This window comes from Tasmannia lanceolata, unplaced genomic scaffold (genome assembly GCF_043159265.1).
Source record: "Tasmannia lanceolata isolate RefF3 unplaced genomic scaffold, GAP_Taslan_0.1 ptg000007l, whole genome shotgun sequence".
Taxonomy (NCBI): domain Eukaryota; kingdom Viridiplantae; phylum Streptophyta; class Magnoliopsida; order Canellales; family Winteraceae; genus Tasmannia; species Tasmannia lanceolata.
Genome location: NW_027518684.1, coordinates 24,042,755 through 24,047,957, shown reverse-complemented (window position 1 = coordinate 24,047,957; position 5,203 = coordinate 24,042,755). Strand labels below are relative to the sequence as shown.

The window sequence follows — 5,203 nt, the reverse complement described above, 5'->3', positions numbered from 1 at the left end:
TCTTGCTAGAAGAGTGCAATAATAACCTCGGAAATGATCCTGAAGATTCAGGGAATAATATAAATGAAATTAAATTATTATTAAGGTCTATGTATCATATATATGAGGTGGAACATGGACAAAGAAGATCCAGTTCTTCTACTCGGGGCCTAAAAATAATCTAATTTTTACTTTAATAAGCCTAAAAAGAGCAAAACCTAGTAGTGTTGGTGAACCATTTTGCTGTGGACCCCGATCTGAGAAGGACGAGTGCGACGAGGGACGCGAGATCCCCTGCAATCCTCAAAGATCTCCACATGTGAAGGAGAGCTCTACCAAGGAACTCTCGAAATATGTGCCACTCTCACAGCATAGCATGAGTGGCGATACAAAACGAATGAGATACATCCTGATCAGGAGCTAAGGCTCGAGACTAAGATATACCTAAAAATAACTCAGAGTCGCCATCCATGGATAAGCCATGGAACCAAAATAAATGCTCTGTCTGCAACGGATAACCAGAGATACAAAAGGTCCGTGCCTGATTACGAATGGAGAAGGTCCGAAGAGCACCCCCAATTCGTCCGAGTGGAAGCACTTGGTCACTTATGCCATTTTTCATTACCCTCGAAGAGTTTCGGACGAAATCATGTGAAATGGGAACAAATATCCCCGAGTGGACGTCTAACTAATCATGCATGACTCGAGGATGAAATAATAAGCATACACAACATAAATTAAAGAAGCGTGTCACCTAAGCATTGCTAGGTTACGTGCGACATGCCTAATGGGTGTCTAAGTTCTGGTGGACAAACACATGCATGCTACAGCTAAAGGTATAAGGTATGCGCATGAAAATAAGATAACACAACAAAAATACGCAACATAACAACACAACAAATCCTAAGACTCTAAACTATTTAGCCCGAGTCTTTGGATGGTCTGATGTTCATCCAAGGAAGCCTACGTATCCCCGCCTCCACGAGAATCAGAGCAACGTAGTTCTTCGAGCCTATTCTAAGCTATGATGCCTAAGACACCTAGACCTCTATCCTAGACTCTATCTAAAAGACCGGACTAGTTATTAAAGCTTCTTGAGCGATTATTTAAATTCCAGTAAATTGTAGATTTTAGGACACCCTATATGCCCTAACTAAATGCAGGTTTAGCCCTAAGCTAATGCAGGCGGTTCCTACAACCTATGTGTAACTAGGCTATGTTTTCTAAGAAAAACAAAGGGTGGACTAGCGCATCCTATTCTAGTCATCAGTCGGCGATGTGAATCGCCAACTGACTGGACGGAGGCGTTCCTATAACTCTAGGACAAACCCCTAACTCTAAAACAAGGACACAACAAATCAAGGACAAACCCCCTAACTCTAAAAGAAACTCTCTATCTAGGAGAAACTCCTAACTCTAAAGGAAGAGCTTTTCAAAATCAATGTGTTGTTTATTCAAAAAAAAAAGTTTAAAACGCTATTTACAAAAAGTTTGGCTGGACTTGGGATACAGATCCCAAGCTGCACTACGTACCTCGTGGAAGAGGATCAAGCCAACGTAGTTCGAAATCGAACTCTCCAAACTAAAACCTAACACCGCAAATGACTCGAGGTTTTTAATGCATTTCAAATGTTTTTGACTTTTACATTTTCGATGTTTTTGAATTTTAAAATATTTGATTGTTTTTTTGGATTTTTAAAGGGTTTCAATGTTCTTGCGATTTTAAGATTTCAAATGTTTATGGATTTTAAAATATTTCGAATGTTTCAAGTGCTTTTGGATTTTTAGAATGTTTTCACCCTTTTGGTTGAAGACCTAAGGGAATACACAAAGCAAAACTCTAGGGATGAACCCTAGGGCTAACAGGGGAAACCCCTAAACCAGGTAAGCTAGTGCCAAAGGCAAAGGGGATGATCTAACACTACCAAAGGGACGAATTAGTCAAAGACTCTCTAATAATGTCATCACGAAGATAGATAAGTCAAAGACTCTCTAATAACACCTCTTAAAACAAATGAGTAAAAAACTCTCTAATAAAAAAGCTAAAAGGACAAATGAGTCAAAGACTCTCTAATAATACTCCAAATGAGACAAGGCTTGTCTCCAAATCGGGGCTCTATCAATGAGGCAGAGCATGCGTCCTAGACACGTAGGTGGGCTCCAAGTATCCCTATCATCGCCCTTGTAATGATAAGAAGGGTCAGGGCAACTAAAAAGACTAAGCTAGTCTTCTGCTCAATGGGGGTGTTCCACAAATGAGGCAAGGCAAGCCTCCTAGAAGGGTGAACTCTATAAATGAGACAAGCCTGTCTCCTCCTAGAAGGGTGGACTCTATAAATGAGACAAGTTTGTCTCCTATGGGTGGAATCCTCCAATGAGACCGAGATAGTCTCCTAAAGGTTTAAATTTTCTACTGAGACATAGGTTATCTCTCTAAAGAGCGGGCTCTAGATGGCTCTTTCATTGCCCTTGCAATGAGAAGGCTCCTATTATCTAAAAGGTGTCTAAAAGACTAGGTTAGTCTACTAAAAGAGGAAGGGGAATGCTACTTGGACTGAGCAAGTCCCCTAAAGATGGGCCCGGGCTGACACCTCCATCGCCCTGACGGCTGCCATACGAATTGAAGTCTTCCCTGCCCACCCCTAGATCAAGGAGGTACTTCACAGCAGGGGTGCCTTCGGGGATGCTACCGACCGGCGAAATATGGTCAGCTGCAATACTGCCACCAAAATTGAGTGAGCAATAGGCACCCTCTACTCCGCGAGGACTAGGTGGAGACATGGTCATATGCTCTTAAAATATGGGGCCTCGCGAAAGTAGGTCGATTTGGGGTCCCACGAGTAAAGACCGGCGACTGGGGCAGATAGTTGGTTCCACTTTGGATTGCCCTTGGTGACCACCTCATAAGTGCTCCTGAACATATCAGGTAACACGCCAGATTAGACAACCTCTGTGATTTCTTCCATGGATGGCCAGATATACCTGAAAGGGATACTCTTGCCATCTTTTTCCGCTCCAATCGGCTCCTTCTCAAAGTCAAAGTCAAACGCCCCAGCAAGGGCATATGCAACAACTAATGGAGGCGAAGCAAGATATTTGGCTCGAGTTAAGAGATGCACCCGACCCTCAAAGCTTCGGTTTCCAGAAAGCACAGCTGCAGCAACATCATTTTCTATAATTGCAGAAACAAGTGACTTACCAAGACCACCAGAATTCCCAATACATGCAGCGCAGCCATATCCAACAATATGGAAACTTTGCTGGTCCAAATATTTTGCAGACCACTCTTGAGCAAATATTTGGAAACAACTCCAAAACCTGGGGCAAGACCTGTTTTAACCCATGGCTTAACCACCAGACCAGGTCCATACGCTTTCTTTGCAACAAGAGTGACCCCAAGCATGACACTGGGATTTGAGGTATTTGTGCAACTGATGATGGCGACTATCACAACAGTACCATGCGTCAGCGCTCTGCAGTCTATTTATGGAATGAAAAGTTTGTAACTTTGCCCTGCACCTCTTTGGGTACTGAAATCCCTCAAATCCAATTTTGTTATCATTCTTATAGTTTCATCGCTTCTTCCGTAAAACTCAACAAACTTACCAACGACCCCATGCTTCCTCAAAATTTCAGTCACAGTTAAAACCAAGTCAGTTGTTGTGACACCATTCCGTAATTCGCCAGACAACTTGAGGCCAACAACACCAGGTGACACCATGCTCATGGCCTGGCCAAGCATTGCTGCCTCTACTTCAATTCCTCGGAGTCCCCAGCTAGCTACTCCCAATCCATCAATCATAGTGGTGTGGGAACCGGTTCCAACCACACTATCAGGGTAAAGAATGCCATCACTATTGAACACAAACCGGCCAAGATATTCCAGATTAACCTGGTGCATGATACCAAAGCCTCGAGGAACAACAAGCAGGTTTTGGAAAGTTATAGATCTCCCTTTGCAGAAACCAAATCTTTCCCTATTTCTTTGAAATTCAAGTTCCAAATTTGCCTGCATTGCATTTACAGATCTTGCTACATCGAATTTTCTAGATAAAACCGAAGTGACACCACCCATTGTTCAAAATTCCATGTCCTCTTTCAAACATTCATAAGTCACACCTCCTAGCCATCCTTGTTACTAATTTGAAAATGACATGTAGAACAATCGGTGAGATAACAAAATGATTCCACTCAAATAACATGTTTCAACTAAATGGGAACCATCCTAACCTTCAAATCTGTTGGAAAAATAATAAGAAACGACCCAAGCTACTCACAAAGTACACAGAGTAAGAAGATATACTTGGTAAAAACTCTCCAGGCATTGACATGTAAAATTGACCTTGGAAGAATAGAATGTTCACGGACCAACTTGCGATTGGAGAATATAAAGCTAAAATGAATTTGCGAACACAGTGTATTATTAGATCCATTTGCAGACATAAATCCCTGAACTGAAATCAATTTGTAAACACAGATTATCACTTAATTGATTTATAGTCACGAAACAACAAAATCGAAACCGCGACTAAAGTTACGCAACAACAATAAAATCAAGAAATAGCAGTGAAGGAAATTCTGATAAGGAAATAGTAAAGAGACAAAGTTTTCAGGAATCAAAACTAAGAAATTACAGATTATGAAAGAGAAAAATTACCTGAAATGATTTCCACTACTTTGTTGCCGATCGTCAAAATTACGAGCTAAGGGTGGGGGGTTGATGTGGGTTTTGATGGTGGTTTGAGGAGATGGTAGTCGAGACGGATGGCTGGTGAGGTGGCAGCAAGAACAGGAGAATAGCCTGTATTAGTGGAGGTGTAAGCCCAAGGGTCTACTCTCCTATCTTGTTTTGATGATTCTAAACATAATTGATTGTGTTTTTTGAATACTAATCAATTTACTTTGAAGTGTTGTGTTTGAGATAGGATTGATCATTGAAGAAACCAACACACAACATGGTCATGCTTGGAGATATCCCATACAAGAGTCAAAGGAGCTAAGTGAAGCTCACCTCATCTCTCAAGCAAGCATACACAAGATGGAAGATCATTTGAAGACCAAAGCTAAAGAGGGATCGAAGATTGCATAGGTATCATTGTACATCCTTTCTCTTTAGATTTTCAAGTCAAGGCAAAACGTTTTCAAAGTGTTTTCAATTTGTTTTTCAAAGAACACTTAACAACTTAAAATGGATTAGTAAATGGTTATGTGGTGGACCAACATG

At 41.3% G+C, this 5,203-nt stretch overlaps 1 pseudogene; it reads right to left on the bottom strand.

Annotated features, from left to right (window-relative positions):
• Positions 1–2,496: 2,496 nt before the first annotated feature.
• LOC143880682 (aconitate hydratase, cytoplasmic pseudogene) lies at positions 2,497–4,054 on the bottom strand (annotated as a pseudogene).
• Positions 4,055–5,203: the final 1,149 nt, after the last annotated feature.